Source organism: Dinoponera quadriceps, unplaced genomic scaffold (genome assembly GCF_001313825.1).
Source record: "Dinoponera quadriceps isolate SergipeBrazil2010 unplaced genomic scaffold, ASM131382v1 scaffold707, whole genome shotgun sequence".
Lineage (NCBI taxonomy): Eukaryota > Metazoa > Arthropoda > Insecta > Hymenoptera > Formicidae > Dinoponera > Dinoponera quadriceps.
Genome location: NW_014555450.1, coordinates 2253528 through 2271558, shown reverse-complemented (window position 1 = coordinate 2271558; position 18031 = coordinate 2253528). Strand labels below are relative to the sequence as shown.

General features: G+C 50.9%; 1 protein-coding gene across 14 annotated transcripts in view; it reads left to right on the top strand.

Annotated features, from left to right (window-relative positions):
• Window positions 1–18031, top strand: part of LOC106744253 (forkhead box protein P1) — a 288763-nt gene that overhangs the window by 86588 nt on the left and 184144 nt on the right. Inside the window, exon 2 of one of the 14 annotated variants that reach the window (XM_014618862.1) lies at window positions 17721–17774. The exons of the other annotated variants lie outside the window; for them this stretch is intronic. The gene's annotated coding sequence lies outside the window, so the exon portion shown is untranslated. The remainder of the gene's footprint in view (window positions 1–17720; window positions 17775–18031) is intronic. 14 annotated transcript variants of the gene reach the window in all.

The window sequence follows — 18031 nt, the reverse complement described above, 5'->3', positions numbered from 1 at the left end:
CGGCCAAACAAACGAAAGCGAGCGGAAAGAGGACGGCGCTCTCGTGGAAGAGAGGAGGCGAGCGCGCGAGAGAGGAGGAACGAGAGTTTCGTGTTTGCGCATATTTCTCGTAATATTCTCTGTTTATCTCTATTGCCCCTTGTTTATCCAGTGTCCGTCCGTACGTCGGTCCGTCCGTCCCGCCCGGTCGTGTCCGTCCTTCTATTTTCGTTTCTCCTTTTTCCTCCAGCTAGGTCCTTGCGCGCCCCGGCTGTCGCCGTCGTTGTCGCCGCCGTCGTCGTCGTCTTCGCAGCCGTCGCCGTCCTTCTCTGCTCGCCGGCGAGGTGCGCGCATTTGCTCTCGTATATACGCGCGTCTCCGTCGCTCCTAACACCGCCTCCTATATATTCCAAGCGATATTTACGTTCGAGATAAAGCGAGGAACAAACAGCGGGCGTCGAGCCTCTCATGGTCACCGTACAGTCCGTCGCGGCAGCGTTCAGACACAGCCGAGAAGTCGAAGGAATCACTCGGCCGGATCGGCCGCGGACGATTTCTCGCGGCGGCCAAAAAGAACGGCTCGAAGTTTCAAGGCTCCGCGGCGCGTTGCAATAGCAATCGATACGCTTACGACAGTAACAATAATACTATACATTTCTTTTTCTTTCTTCCATTTATCTCTACATTTTTCACTTTACTTACTTTTTTTATTTATTTCTATCTTTCGAGCCAACGCTAAATTCGAGTTCGGTCATTCCGCTGGAATCGTTACAGGTACCAATTTGGCTCCCATTTTGATTTTCGGTTATCGAAGAGTTATTTGCTTTACTTGAAATTGTATTCGCATTTAAAATGATAAAAAGTCAGGGAAAACTATTAACTAGTACGAACATTTGTAGGATTTTGTAGCAATTTTCAAGATCAGCCGAGCCAAAATAGCATCATCGGCGATTCTAGCGTTAAGGCTTGGAAACTCTCCGTCTCTTTCGTGCGCGATTTTTCTGTGCCGTACACTTGGTTGAAAATTTGATGCCGCTTTGTTCCTCATCGATTTTTGCACGTGTAACGTCGCGGAATTATCGTTACGCTGAATGATAGGTTGTAACGGCCGTGGATCGATGCGATTAAGCAGCGAGTATCACGACGCGAGTTGAAGACGGAAAGAACTACGGGCAGTCACGATGGCTCAGCATTTATAATTACAGAACCCCGAGAGTAATCGGTAAGTTACCGAGTTTGTGCATTTCGAAACGGGATGAATATTCGAACGGACTTCGATCGAGCGAAATTTCAAACGATGCGTCGCACACACCCGCCGAAAGCGGGGCGGACTTGACCTTGCTTGTTTATCGCGACTCGGTGAAAGAGACGTTCCCCGCAATTACGCCGGCGCGGCAATTTGCCACCGGGGGAATCCGTATTTCCCAACAATTTCCTCGGCATTTCCACAAGCGCTTCGAGCCGCTTAATAAGGGATCATTAACGTGCGGTCAACAACGAAGATCATTATCCACGCAAACAATACGAAGATCTCAACGGGGTATGCAAATGCACTTAGCGCGCGGCCGATGCCAAGAACGCGGGATCAGATTTTTCCTCCTGCCGTGCGCGCGGTGTTACGTTTCATCGGCGCGCCGCGAAAAAGCGTGCAACCTCCGTCCGTATTATCGCCATTACGCGCATTAATTTGCATCCCGAATTACCCCTTTGCAAACACTCCGTCTCGTGGGCGCGACATGTTATTACAGTCAAATGAAAGTCCAGCGCGTACCGTCCCCGATAAATATCGGCTCGCTCGCAGCTCCGCTGGGACTTACGCCCGTCCGCTCGTTTTCTCGCGCCCGGACGGCGAATTACGAATATCTATTTCAAAATTTCACGGCGAAACATCTTCCGATCCGTCGACAAGCACGGCGGCACGAGGATACGAGAGCGTGGAACTCGAGCGTGGTGATTTACAGGATCGATGCCTAGCATTCGCCTCGCGCATGGCCGCGCGAATGGAAAAACAGCGGGAATATTCGCGAATCAGTATTACATTATACCGGAACAAATATTTCATACGGACGTACGATTGCTCGAGAGACAGAGAGATCGGTGTGTAATTTCGTTGCATCCGCGCCTGTATCGCGTGACCTACCTTGTTATTCTCCGTTCTACGTCGTCCGCCGTGCAAGTCCATCATCCCTCGAGAGAGACAGAGAGAGAGAGAGAGTGTGTGTGTGAGAGAGTGAGAGACGAAGGGAACGGGGGAGAGTGACAAAGGATGAAGAGGGGCGGCGGGCGAAGGACGAAAGGGTGCGCGCGAGCGCATGAACGACGGCGAACGATGCAGGACGACTCTGGGGTTGATCGAAGAGAGAGAGAGAGAGAGAGAGAGAGAGAGACGGATAGTGGCCGCGCGCGTGGTCGATCTTTCTGATACGAAAAAAAGAAAAGGAAAAAATAAAAGAGAGAGAGAGAGGAGTAAGCGCCGAGTCGAGGTACAACGCTGATACGTTACAACGATTGTTTCTCCCCCTCGCCACCCCGCGTCTCGAGAGGCGATACGATAAAATCGATCTTTTAACGATCGGACTATCGATCCGGTAAACAGCGAGCGAGCGAGAGCACGCCGGGTCACATCGCGAAGAAAAGCCGCCAATGAAGCCCCGCAGCGTGTTGTTCCAATGCATTTACAATAACGACGTTGTTTATCTGTCGGACGACAAACGACTGGTGGTTCTGCCCCTCTCGCGCACCCATCGGCCACCCCCCGCCCCCTCTCGTCCTCGTGTCCGCGCAACGCGCGTGTCGTACGCGCGCTCGCTCGCGCGCCCTCCCGCTACAACACCCCCGTCCTCCTTTGCCGTATTCACCGTCAACCCTCTTTACCTCATTCATCTCCGTCTATATCGCCACTCCATTCTGCCCGTTCTCTGCGCGTATATATACAATCGTTATATATTAAACACAGTGTAAGCTCGACAGCCGGCCGAGTTACAAACAATCGTGATGCGCTCTCCACGTCGACGTAATGTGGCAAAATGCTCTTTCCGCGCGGATGATCATCGGCGGATTTTTTGATGCGGTCGCTTTATAAACTACCTCCCGTTGTAAACGGGAGCCGCGATTCGAGCGGTGGATAGCGAGGGAGACGGTCGCGAATACATTTCGCGCGGTACGGTTTCGGCGGTGCGATTGAAGTTCATAGAAAACAGCCGAGCGCGACGGAAATCAACGTACGATCGTTTTCGCCCGGGCGGAATGATCAAAACTACAAGATTCCGCGGGGCTGGTTTTTCTTCGGAAAGTAACGCGATCTCGGGGTGAAGCGGCCCCCTCCGTCGGGTTAGCCCTCGTCAGTCGAAGGGAGATCGACGGAGATTGGGAATTTATTTCAAGGTGAATATCGTGACTTTTCATTCAGCTTTAAAGTCTAATAATATACCGAGGGAAAGGTTTGTGTATAAGTGTAAGAATTACGGTCGGGGGAGGCATTTTTCTAGTAAGGCTTACTATAGCGTCAGCGATGATAACTTTATATATGCAGATTTCTACTACTATTCTGTGGGTTAAAACCGGAAGGAGATATGGTTGAGGCCGAAAATGACTGTAATTTTAGTGGGCATTTCTCTCAACATGACCGTTCCAAGTGTACCCAGCAAAACACACGTTCTTCGAGTGTCCGGACGATCCCGTTTACAGCGCACTGCTAAGAATTAGGTCCCCGAAAACGGCTGCGTAATTTTCGGTTTTACCTCTCACTCTCTTTCCTCCGAGTGCGCCGGCTTTTCCTCTCGTTCGGTGCCGCCCGATGAGCGGGCGCAACGGAAAGAACGACGGACGAATTCGCCGGCTGGCGTGGTGGTAGGTCGGCGTCGCGAGATCACCGGGGGATCATGAGTAGGCAGGAGGTCATACGGAGAACTCGCAACAGCGAACTTCCGCAAACAGCACCGACACCTTTAACACGGGCCGTCGCTCGCTCATTCGCTCTCTTACTCCGCGGCGACGCGGAGTATCGTCTGGCTGATGTAAAAAACATCATAGCATACAACGTGTTGTGCGTTGCTTACATTGCGACTCTTCCTGTTCCCGTCGGGGTTGAAACGCGAGGTGGTAGACACAAGGTCGGCGGTTGTGAGAAGGGGACGACGTGGGACGCTTGCAGCGGGCTAGTATTGTTTTGCGCGACCGTCTCTCTCCTCTCTCAGACTCCCCGTCAAAAGGGCTGCTGACGTCGCGTCCACTGGCGTCAATAACGCATGAGGTCAAATTGAAAAATTATCACACCAAAGCGAGCTCGCTGTTTAGAAAGAGGGTGGCAGAAGATCCGTCGGTGAGTTACGCGCGCGCGTCTCATTTCTGCAGGGACTCCTTTCTCTGATCTCCGAGCGAACTTCTTCGGATATCTTCGGACGATCAGTCCTTAAATAATCCCCATTTCTCTTTAGTTTTTTTTATATTTTATCTGTTTTTCTGTTTTTTTGCCTTCACTTGCGGCGATCGTCTGTACATTTATGTCGCGTTGCACTGTTCGCCGGTCTTACAGGGTTTGTCGTAGAACGTCGTAAAACAGGTGCTATTCTATTCTATTTTAGATATATGGAGAGTATTGAGATTGGTTTCACAAGTAATCCGAACGCTGCTTCATTAATAATCAATTATGAGTCACTCCCGCTCTTGCGAGAGACAGAATCGATTTCATTTCTCCACGTATATTGCGCATAATTGTATATATAGATAGAAATAATTATATCGATTAACATTGGCACAAAACAAAGGAGAGTTTGGTCAAGTTAAAACGCCCAGACGATTGGTGTTTAACGAATGGATCGGCACGCGTAATTCACGATTTCCTCAAACGCGCGTATTTGGGCTCAATTCGCGCGCTCCGCGACCACCACCGAGTTGAATCATACAGGAGCCGGCCGGGAAATTTAAACGGATCCCGCAAATCCGCCACCCGGAATTTTGCCACCGTCGTCCTCGATATCGTTATTACGGCGCTTAAACGCGCCGTTTCTTCGAGTCCCCGCGCCTTCTTCGTTAGTAATTCCGATTTGATCGGCGCGATATTCCGTCAACATCTGTTTGTAGATTCACGGTGGAGCGTATCTGTGCTTATATATGCACTGTACGTCGCTGCCGCCTGCAAGGATCGAGCACTGATATAGCTTAGTGCTTACATTATTAATTCCCCGGTGTCGGTGTGTTGAATTGAACCCGACGGGTAAACCGGTTGTAGCGTAACGATTTTACCCAGTTCTCGCGCCGCGCGATCTGTTCCTCGGCGGCCTTCGTACACGGCTTAAGATCGGCCCTTCGAAACGGGTCAAGATTTACGGGCCAGAATTAGGATTCCTCTTCGTGACTCCGAGATTTATCACGCCATCGGCGGGGCGTTTCAGTTTTTAACTAAATACTCCNNNNTTTTTAACTAAAATCCCCCCCCCCCCCTCCCCGCCCCCGTTCCACGCGAACTTTCGGAACGAATTAGATATCCGCCGCGCGTGTGTAAGCATCCGTCAAATTGGCTGGCTAAATATAAAACCCCGGAAACGACGCCATACTCGCGCGGCATCGCGCCCGGAGAAACAGCGTTTCTCGTTTCCCGCAACATCGTCCCGCGTCCGCGAACAAACCGGCGAAGAAACAAACAAACAAACAATCAACACACACGATACGTCCGTAACAATACGATAAGACGACGCTGTCGCATCATCCGCGCTCAACAATCGTCATCGGCAGTCGCGATGAAAGGCGAGAGAAAACGGCAGTAATAACGGCCGTTATTATTTCGTTACGCAACGTCGAATCGGTCGCGGGTTAACCGGGTCGAAACGTTTCCTCGCCGACAAATAATGATAGATGGACAAAGTAACGGACGACGAGGCGGCTTTAATCGCCCCGAAAGGTGGTGCTCGGGGATGATCGGGGTTAGCCGGCCGGGGGGAGAGGGTGTATACATCGGCGCGCACACGAGAGTCGGTCCGAGCGAACGAATAAATACGGCACCACGTAACACACGGCCGTAGGAGAGGAATGCGCACGGGGGTAGGTTTGTGTGTGTGTATGTATGTGTGTGTGTGTGTGTGTGTGCCCGACCGATGCGTCGGAGAAAAGCTACTTTACGAGGGTGGCAGGCCTGATCGTCGGCCTGCCCGTTTTCTTGCCGGCGAATAATTAGAGCCGATAAGTCACAGCGCAACACCCTGCCACGCGGGGTTCGGGTGGCATGGGAGGGGGGGGGGGGCTCGGGGGAGCCGTGAGCGAAGTTGAAAGTTAGAATCGCGAGGGCCGACGGGGGGGAGGAGGGAGGAAATCGCGTGCCGATGCCCCATTACACGGACAGACTTAGCTTCACCCGTAGTCGCGGTTCCTACTTTCGAGTTGCCGGCTTGCGAGGGTGGCCGCCACCCTCCTCTCTCCTCCCTCCCGAGTGCGTCCCCGCCGCACTACCGCCGCCGCCATCGGTGGTAGATACCCTCCGCTCGTCTGATACGCGCCACCAACGCTGTTGCTATTTAGGGTAATTTCGACTTTCCGATACCCGTTACGTAAGCGCGATTTCGAGGCCGCTCGCGATCGATCGCGCACCGTTCTCACAGGAAAGGCTTTCGATAACGAGCTTCGGGCTCGCGTGCAATTTGCAACGCCGCAATTATATTTCGGGTCAGATTTTCGAGCTACTCTCTCCCTTCTCTCTATCTATCTATCCTCCTAGTGTGTCCTTGTCTACACGTTGATTACCCGCTGGCACAGCTCGGAATCGAATTATTATTCGTGACACTTGCCGGTGGTAGAAGAGGAAGTAAACGTCGTTATTGCATTATGCAATTACGGAATTACGGGAGAAGCGTCGCTAATAATTCGTAAATATTCTATTGCGGATGCGCGCGCGAGCGCAAGAGAGAGAGAGAGAGAGAGAGAAAGAGAGAGAGAGAGAGAGAAAGCGGCATAGAAATTGGATTCGATTAAACTGTTGCACAGCGATGCATTTAACGCTCGTCAATTTGTAATGTCAATCCATCTTACGTCGGCACACGGTATTTCCTACTTGATCTCCGCATTAAACATGCCCGATATGTACGGGCGCGCACACTCGTCCGTTCGGTACATTGACTTCCGCGCGCGCGCGCGTATATATCCCGAACTGCACGAATTATGCATCGTCGGGGGATAAGCCGCGCTGCAATTTCGATATTATTCTATGGCCGGCCTTTCCCTTTTAATATCGGCCCGATCGCGTTTGAGACGTTATAGAGACAGCCCCCCCCCCCCACCCCCACCCCCCAGGTAGCGTTGCGACGGCGACTACGTCCACGACGACACCGGAACACAGAGTGATTACGAATTTAGATACGTCGCCATTCTGGGTTATTTCACAATCAATAATTTAGTTGTGCCGTAGCATTGTTGAAAAGTGCGGCCGCGCTAAAACGTACGCCCTCGTGCGCGCGATAGGTACGTGCGGAAGGACAAAGCGTGGCAATTTCGCTGAGTTGCTCGAGCAACTTTAGAGACGTAACTTTGTATTTGATGCGACGTAACTACTTTGGTACCTATACACCCTCTGCATTCGTTAAGGGATGTGTATGGGCTCGCGCGCGATCAATTCTTCAGCGCTCCTCTTACCCCCCCTCTCCCTCCGGCTTCCTGGAACTCGAAAAAAATTGCCAATATGCATAGCCGCGTCCGTCGAGGCTTATTCATGAAACATCTTTCCAGGCGCCTGTCGTAAGCACGTTCCGCAAATACCGATTTGCTTTTGTTGTATCGCCGCGATTACTGCTCCCCTCCCCCTTCGCGCAGCGGAGAACAGCTCCCGATATCGTCCTCACGCACTTGTAACTGAGAAAATAACGGCGTTCCTTTTCCGTTCTTGACCTTTTGCTTGCGCGAACGCAATCCCGGGATCGATATCGCAAAGACACCGGGGGCATTTTTCACGCGACGGTCAGGCGTGACGCTCCCGGCGAGACCGGCCGATGTCGCGTCTGCATTATCGCGCGAAACCGAAGATTTGTCCACCCAGGCAGGGGGAGAGAGGGAAGGGCGGGTCTATCTGGACGGATGGACAATAGACGCGGAAAGGAGTTTTTCACGCCGCTATTTTTAACGCCCGGAGCTTTCCGGCGGCGGCGGTAAGCGCAGAAAGCCCGACGCGCGTTTGACCACGTGCCGGACACGGATGAGTTATTTTGATATCGGGACTTCATACCCCATTAGGTCGGCCTGACGATTATTTCGGAAGCGGGGCAGGACGATACCTTGACAATACTCCGGCCAGCGGTTTCGTTCGATCGCCTTCCACCAATCCCCGCCTCCCCCCTCTCCCTTTTCGTCGCTCTCTTTATCCTCGAACCGCGCTCCCCAACCCCCCCGGTGCTCGCTCGTTCGCTCGCCATCGGCGCTTTCAAGGGCTGATTTCTGTTGTTACCGCTGTCCACTTCGATTGGCCACGTTTATAAACGGTGCTAATCGTATCAGTCGAATGGGTTTGATTGCTCGCGCGCGCGCGCGCGCGAGTTCGTAACAATAATGTTAATTATTTTCGGGCGTAATTAATGGCAGCAAGGAATCAGCGCGCGTTCGAGTGCGCGCCGGAAAATAAAAGTGCGGTCATTAAAATATTTACAGAGACGTCCCCGCATTCGTTAGAATCGTGTTTTCGCGTCGTGTTTTCATTAATGAGCGAAATTACGCGACTGTATACAACGTTCCCGCCCGGTGCAAATCCTATGACGCATGACGCGCATTAGTCAGCGCGTTTGACGAAAACGCGTGTAAGCGTCATTAAATGTGTCTTAATAAATCCGAATAAATATCTTTGTTTGCCGAAGCGGGGTTCACACGAACTCGCTGATGGCCGTGTCACCTCTGCCGTCTGCATGATCGTTACGCGCTCCGTGTGTCACACTGCGTGTGTGTACGTTATGTGACTGCGTCGCATATAAAAAAGAGTTACGCGGAGGATATATTTTGCCGGAAAAATTGGGAAATTTTTCCCTCAATTTTATCGTTACAGAGATTATGCCTTTTTTCGGGGCTTATTCCGCGTGCCAATATTTACTCGTTTATAATATACATCAAAGCGAAAATGCTTTGGTCGTGGATGTGAATCTATTCGAAAATTTAGTCGCAGTAAATAAATATTTGTTTATCCCAACTCAAATATATTTCGAAAAATGAGATACGCGCGGCGCGGTGGCGAATATTTTTTATTTGTCTGAAATATTTATCGCCGAATATGTAATTTCTACGACGATATTCGATAACCAAACCGGATTTGTATCAATACGGGAAACTAATTTTTATTTACCGAGACCCCGGAGTCTCCTCGGGTTGGAAAAATAGTCTACAATATGGCCGTGATTACTTCGCGATGGACGATAGTGCGAAAGCACCACGGTCGCAAAAATAAATCCTTATTAATTCTTCCGCTCGCATTTATAACGCGCTTCATATCGCTCGCGCGTTTTCGAAAAGCACAGAATACACACTCGACCTACGTATAACGCGATTTTGCGTTTCGGTGAAATTCCCGATATATCTTCGCGTTTCCTCCATTTCCCGCCGGCCGCTGATTTCGCGGAAGAAGAAGGAAGCGTCGACGCGCGCGTAACACGGCGCTTCCTCCGGAGCGCGCAAAACGTTAAACAATAAACAGCACGCATTGTATACACAAAGATTGAACGGTTTAAACGCGAGAGAGCTCGCAATAGCCGGAAGCGCTTTGTGCTGTTTTTCGACGGCGAGCATATCGCAATAATCCTCTTTTCCGGAACAACATAATAAGCGGTAACGTAAACGCGCCGTTTTCGTCTCACTGCGCGGCCAGGTGGCGGATGGAAGGCGGGGGGAGGCGGGTGCGAAATTTTTTTGGAGAACGACGGGCGACGGGGGAAAAGGGAACACGAGAGAGAGAGAGAGAGAGAGAGAGAGAGAAAGGGGGAGGAGAGGGGCGTTCAGGCGAATTGAACTAACAAGGTCCCTGAGGGCAGTTTACGCCCGATGTCCCAGTAAACCCCAAACGGTCGGGGGATGATCGTTTGACAGCTTGCGCGGCATATAACCGAGTGTCTATAAATCCGCTTCCACGCTAACCTCGTCGTTTCTCTAGCGATGCCAGAGGTCCCACTTTTATTTCGCCCTGCAAATTAATCGTTGCGCGAAGGAGAGGAGAAATTTCGAAATTTTGACGTTACTCTGACGTCCTTAAGGATCGTTTGCGCCCACTTAGATGGGGAGCACAATTTCGACCCGCGGCACGCCAAGTTGCGAGATGATCGGCCCGAGCGAATCTATCCAAATAATTCGCTTATCAATGTTGAGCAAAGAATGCCGTCACAAGAGAAGACGGTCGCACTTGGCTTTTATCTTATAATTTTATTTACCTTTATCTTCTTAACGAGTAAGATTGTTGCACAATTTTGAGCAGTTGGTCGATCTTGCGCGGTTTATACGTTTAATCGCGACATTATGTTTGTTTAGATGTTTAAGCGGTTTCGTAATCTCAATGTCAACGAATGATGACGGCCATTTATCGGGGGGTTTTTTACTTCGTTTATCGATTCAGTAAGTTTCGCAATTTCCATTCCGCGGTGACTCTTGTTCATTCGTTTCTCGTCTCCACTTGATCGTGCAGCTCTTGGGAATTTAATGCATCGCGATGTATCATGCCAATAAATGTAGTAAACGTATCGTATCTTCTGTTGTCGGATTTTTTGTGTCAACCGTTCATCATCATCATTATTATCATTAATTGATTTTTTTTTATCGAGGAGTCTTTTCTAGGATTGTTCTTCTCGCGACAAGCTCTGAAACGCTCCAGCAGCAGCTGTAATCGATTCGATACGCGATTCCGGCCGCTGTGTTACCGCGCGAATCAATGTGTTACGATTTCCTGAGGGCATGGAGTTTCGCCGGTTATTACAGTCCATTACTTTATCAAGCCCGGCCTTTCTCACTTGTGTGTGTTTCGAGCGGGTATTTCGGCAGGGCCGCCGGAAGCCATCCAGCGACGGTGATCAACCTGTTCGGCTTGAGTCCTTCACGGATGTCCCAACGGTTCTTACACGGGGGCCCTTGCTCGGGGTATTGCTTCGGCCGCAAGGCGCTCCGGTGAGAAATGGCGGGCATAGATCCTCCGCATTTCAAGTAGGTGCGTTTCGTGGCAACGACCGAATGACCATTTGTTAAGCTCCGCTCGCCCCGCCGTCATCTGTCCGCCATCGGCCGGGAAAACAGCTTGCCATGGCGCAAGCCGCCCCTCGATCGTCCTCACGCTTTTTGTCGCATCGTGACAGACGTGGAAACCGTCCGTCGGCGGGTGAAATCTTGTCGCTCCGAGCACCGACGACGCGGGAATCTCGCGCGAGAATATTTTTAAGCACTCCGTGCGCTATGATGCGCGAACGAGCGTTTACACGCGCGTCATGACAGTGACGACGCACAGTGGTGCGCTGTACACCGGAGGTGCGGAAGAAACCTCGAAATCTCTCGATATGCTTTATGACCTCACTTTTACGTTTCTCCTTGGAATTATTCAAGTTTATGTGGAGAGTAATATTAAGACATATATCTAACATAAAAAAATGAAATAAGAGTAATTATTAAATAAGATAATTATACAATTAAGTAATATTTTACATTCATATTTTATATTATATAAAAGTAACATAATTACAATCGCCTGAAATTAAATAAATAGAATATTAATTTTTATAACAAGATGCTCAAGACATTATTCATTGGTATCTCAAAATAGCGGTCGACATACAAAAGTATTATTTTCAACGTCTTGAGTTTTCTCGCATCAACGCTTAATAAATTCTGCTCGCGCAATTTCTGCGATCTCTCTCTCTCTCTCTCTCTCTCTCTTTTCGTTTTTATATTTAATGTATTTTTTTCGTTATTTGTAAATGCGCGCTTATAGATCGACACTTAATTGCTTTCTTCTCATTACTTGTTTTCTTCTTTTGCTCGTATTTGAATGCATTACTCTATGGCGTTAAATTGCATGTTGTATTTTCACCACTGTATATTCGATGAGGTTTTTTACCCTCCCCCTTCCGAGTGGAATAAATTCTAACTCTAACTCTAATCCCTTTTCTTTTCGTCCTTCCTGCGTCCGTGAGCGAGCGACGCTTCTCTTGCTCCGGAATGGATTATTTATCCGTGCGCTTTTCCTCGCTCCCATTCTCCGAGCGGATCTATGCGCGTTGCACAACAAATTCGGTGCCGGAGCGGAACGGTTCCGCGAATGGGCCTCTTTTTCAGATGGATTTGCACTTCACGTTAAATGAACTACATATCGCGTTACTTACACAAATTTGCGAGCGGGCAGCGTGCGCATCGCGAATTCCAATTTCAGATCGGCCTTCCGTAATTTCCGGAAATTTTCAAAAATCGCCGCGAACTTCAATAAAGCCGTCGTAATTAATTTGTGATTATATCGTGAATTCCTGCAAATTCATGTTACGTTGCATAGCGCGATAGGAATGCAACCGACCTCAACAAGCCCGATACGAAGTGCCTGATTTAGAGAGACGTATAAACGATATTTCGATACTATTTCCACGCGATACTTTCCAAATCGAATTGAAAGGTGCAAAATTGACAAGCGGCGCGGCGCGCGCCGCGGGCTGCGATTTTTCCCCGGAATCGCCGTATCATTTTTCCCCGATAGTTTCGTTCACGAGAATGCGGAAAAATGTAACACGCGCTCGCCCCTCAGATATGAAATACCGCCTCGTGCCGACAATCGACTTATTAATTATCGATCACTCCCTCTTTCTCTCTCTCTCTCTCTCTCTCTCTCTCTCTCGGTGTCCTCGATATCGTAGATGCGCAGAAAACAGATTTTAATCGTCCTAGGCTTTTCACGGCCCGCTGTGTGCGAAAATTTATGCGCGAGCCATATTTATTTCTCTATGCATATTTATTCGATGAATTTCATAACTTAATCGCGCGCAAATTGCAATTTTTCACGGCTCCGCGCGTATAGGTCTCGCCAACTTGATGGCACTCGGTGCCTTATAACAAAATATCCTGATGCACAAAGTACAAAGTGTAATGACGTTCCCAAGAATAGTACCGCTTCAAACCCCATTTCGCTCGCTCGCGTATAAAGGTGTAGTATTAAAAATTTACCCGATCATCCGCATTTCGTGATTAATTCTCCGAGTGGAATATTGACGGAAACATTTGCTACTTAACTCGGATCGCCGCTTAATGGCTTAAATAACGCTCTCTCTCTCTCTCTCTCTCTCTCGACGCCGCGGTGATACCTTTCGATTTGCGCGGGCATTTGACGCGCGAATCGTTTGTTTAATTAGGGCGGGAACGATGCGGACCTGTGTGCGGGAACGGTGTGTACCTGTGTGTAGCGGCACGCCTGTCCCGCTGCTATATTGATACGCAAGATATATCTCGGGTTTATAGGGTTATTAAGGACTTCATCCGTGTCTCATGGCGGGATTACTACGTTATTATCCTTCGGTAAGTGGCAGCCAGGTCGGTCGGTTGGCTGGTCGACCCCTTGCGAGGAAGACCAAACATCGCCTCCTCCTTACACGCTCCCTCGAGCCACCGATGAAACTAGTAAGACATCTCCGCCCCACCGATCCGTGGCCGCGCGCGGGATCCCGGTTGTGCGCATCTGACCCTCGTAATTAATTTATAACCGCCGTTCTTGCCGCGATACCGCTCGAGCGGGGGATAACTGATCTGGCGGCGCGGAAACGCTCGAGCATCCGGCCGCCAATCACGACTCGCGTCGGCGATCCCGTCGGGGTTGAAAATCCCGCGTTTCAGAACCGTACGTTACGGAAGTGAAGAATCCGCGAAAAAATGCCGTCGGTCGCGCGCGATCGTCACGAGCTGAATTCGCAATCGCGCGATCGCCGTCTCTCATATCCCGTCGCATTCCTCCGATGCCTCCTGCGCTTCCGTTCGGCGTACTTGTTACGGGTCGACGCGGAAGCGAGAATCGAGCCGGAGGCGCCCGCTCGTTCGCAACGAGACATAGGAATCCATAGATCGCGGGGCTAACAATCAGCCGTAAATTATGGTCTCAATATCCATTGTGTACCCTCCTCGGTCTCGAGCGAGCCTAACCCCAAAGTCTCAGGCCAAGACTACCCACCCCAGCGCCGGCTGGCTCTCTCGCGGCGCGACTGAACCAAGAGATATGTATATTAATGGGGCAATCTTACATAGTTTTGTTTACCTTGCCATTCTCCCAGTACGTATACAATTACTATCCCCGGTCCCTACGGTGCGTCGGCACAAGGGCCGCTTTCCCAACCCTCTCCTCGACCTCCTCGGACTACAGCAAGTCTCCGACCTAACTAGTTTCCGCCGACGTCACTATCGCGCTCGACTGCGAACTTGCCGTGCCTGCCCGGAGCGAAACGACGAATTTCGCGCCGGCGAATTTCCGGAAATCTCCGCTCTGTTTGCTTTCTCCGTTTTTCTCCCTCCCCCCCGCCGCCAATATTACCGTCGCTCAAATCTCTACGTTCACATATTTTCCACACAGACGTCTTTTAATGCGGACCTCGCCGTGTGCGACGTGTGCGACGTGTATGTAAGCTCCCTATATGTGTGAAATCGGACTGAAGGAGGTTGTAAGACGAAACAAGTTTGATAAAAATTCCGTGAAACTTGCACTATATATATATATGTATATATATATATGTATATTAAAATATTATCTAACTGCTCGGGCGATTAGGAAAAAATTGACTATATACATATGTGCATGTATTTAAATACTTGGATAAATTCTAACGATCAACTTACGCGGTGAACATTTCTTTAGTTAGAATGCGACGTGTGTAAATCGGTCGCAGAGCTCGTTCGGAGAGCTCAACGAGCAGAAGGAGAGAAAAAAATCGCGTTTGACAGCGGGAGCGCATTAATAATACAGCTTTGCACTATTACGAGTCAATAAGATGTCAGCTTAATAATATTCGCTCTCCGGTGTGCTCGCCGCGCCTCTCCAAGAGGCGTTGATTTAAAAACGATGCGACTTCCTCTCTCTCTCTCTCTCTCTCTCGCGCGCGCGCGCACGGCGCAAGACCGATCTCTGTCGGAACGCTCGTTCGGTGTCCCGCGTAGGGGTGGTGTCGTCGAGATTTAGCGATGCGCGTCAACGCGTCGCAATATGTCCAAGCCGCGCTTACGGCGACGATCGAGGTCGAAGGATGCTATTTTTAAAAACTACACCGGTTCATGCGGCGATATTCCGATGCGAGAGAGAGAGAGAGAGAGAGAGAGAGCGTATCCGATAAAAACGAATTCCGTTCTTGAAGGGCTCAAACGCCGCCCCGATGAAAATCCATTCTACGGCGCGCCGGCTTTCAGCAAAGAAAATATTGTCCGCGGCGCGGGGAGGGGCCGGGAGGGGAGGGAGTGGCCGGTACGATCGCGGCAGAGAGCGGCACTTTTCACCTTCGCTCTTCCACCCCCCGGGTTTTTAATTCCGTGCGTGGCACATGGCGCGCGCGCGCGCGTGGCCGGCTTTGTAGCGGAATGTACATTTCTCCCGCTGAACAACCTCATTTGTGTAATCCCCGAAGCTTCGACAACAAACTGTCTGCGGCATTGGAACTGGGCTGGAGGTGCACGGGGGTGTGAGCACGACATTAACGTACTTTGTAGTTCAGCTCTCTGCGGCAGTCGTCCTTCTCCCTCTTCTCCCTCGCCCCTCCCTCCTCCCGCGCTCCTCCTTTCCGTTTTCCCACTCCACGCGCGCCCCCGCTACCCTTTGCCACCAAGGTTCCGTCGTCCTGGATGAAATTGCGATTGTAATAGCAATTATCTTATTTCTACTATTGCTTCTTTGTACTTCGATTTGCGACATACGGACTTGGTGCTGATACGAGGGGCGGGAAAGGTCGCCGCCGCCGCCGGGGCGCAAGTGGAAAGGGGGTGGTTCGCGAATGGAATTAAACGTTCGCGGGATAGCTGGAAGGACTGTGACGCAATTTAAGTCGCGCGGCGTTTGCCGCGGAACGATGGCTCTTTTTCAGTCCAACATTACGCGCAATAGTTATAACGCTTTTTTGGTATTGTTGCGCTTTTCGTTTATACTTTTTCATGCGCGCCGCTCGCGCTTTTAATACGCGTTGCATTTGAAAGGTCGCTCGGCACACGCGGGACGAGGAGGATCCTACTACTACCCGCGGCTTTTTATTGGCCGCACAAGGGGGTTGCGTGATGGGAGGGAAAATATCGAGAGAGAAACTAATTATGTCCTTTAATTATATGTGAGTTTTTGCCGAGCGGTTTTTCACTTTACACACCGCAGGTTGAGGAAGATCTCCGCGCACGTTCCGCATGGTGAAGATGTTGTAATCTTTACGCCACGGTGGCGATTGTCATTTCGGCGCGTTCGCGTCGACGTGAAAAAACGAATCTCTCCCGGTCTATTTTCAGGAGGTGTACGCGCGGCTTTTCTTTTTCATCTTGCTTGTGATAAACTCCGTCATACCGCTCGGAATGAAATTCAACGTTCGACTCCCCGGATTGAAACGACTTTCAGGAAACGCCGCCATCGAGATATATCGAGGGACGGCACGTTTACGCCGCGAAACAATAACATCCCGAGGCGGCTCCTTAAATCTCAATGGTCGCGCTTTCCCCAACTCTCCGTCGGATGCGCCCGTGCGTTGCAAGGTGCTCAGTGACAAACTGAGGTCGAGGGCGAATCGCCGGACGCAAAAGCGAAAAGTCTGCATTGCGACGTCGAACGGAGGAGGGCGGTCGACGACGAGAGATTGACTGAAGGCTGGCCGCACGCGGGGGTGGCTCGCTCGTAGGGGTTGTCGGCACGACGCTGCGTCACGCGGTTCGAGTCGGAGAAACGGTCTCAGCTCGCGCGCCGCTCGCCGGCCTGAAATTCGCCCGAAGTAATCAATATTATAGCTCGCGAAGATATATGCGGGAGGATGTGGGCAAACAGTGTACACACACGCGCATTGTTACACGGCCGCGCGCGCCCATCGTCGGGGCCGAGGAGAGAGAGATGGACGACGGTGTAAGGAGGGAGGTGGCAGAGTTGCCGAGCTAGGTAGCTGCCAGGGGGGGGCCGGGAGGACGGGAGGTGATGAAGAAGGGGCTGAAGGGTGCCACGGGGCTCGCAGAGCGGCCAGCGGGGTTGGCGAGCGCGGGAAGGGCTCGAACGGAGAAAGGAAAGGGGTGGACAGCCGGACAAACAAAACCCTTGCTGCTTCATTTCTGCCCGTCTGGCCAGACACCGACCCTTTATACGCGCACGCTTCCGTCCTGCGCTCTCTCTCCCCCCTCCCTCTCTTTATCCATCCCAGGCCGACTGGGTGGACCCGCTCTCGCACACATTCGCCGAGACTCGTCGACTCGGGACTTTCGGTACTTTTCGAATTCGTTAATTAACGCCGCCCCGAGTCGAAGGACATTCGCAACGCCGTCGAATGGAAGCGATATGAGTCTCAGACGCGCGCGTATTGTTCTCGGCCGACGGAATGAATGTTGTCGTCGCGAACATCGCGAGGGAGGGCCGTCCGATATATGTATTTTCTCCACATTTTCTTGTTTTTTTTTTTCCTTTCGTTCGCGCGCACACCCACGCTCGTTTCGTGCGTGGGTGCGAGCGATTCCCGCTGCTCTTTTTGTAACTTCCCAACGATGTCGGGGGTGATTTCATTCCCGGTTGATATTTTCCTCCGATTGCATGCTCACGCAAACCGAATTGTCCGATTCTGTTTCAGGTCAGTGGTGTATACTTCCCCGGCTTCTGAGACACAGTGACGTGGCTTGTTGATGTGAGTTTAAGCACTTTTAGTAGTTGTCGTTGCCATTTAAATCTAAGAGGTGCCGCAAGTGACTCGCGGGACACTGTCGCTCATATTCTCGTTAAACATTAAACCGTCTCGACTCTCGCGAGAGTATGTTACGTCGGAAGAAATTCCCACTCTTCTCGCCGATCCGATTTGTCAAATCGCGTCGTCGTTCTCCCAGACAAACAGTTTAAGCGCGGACGGATTAGTTAAACGGCGCTCGATTTGCTTACCCGAGCGGA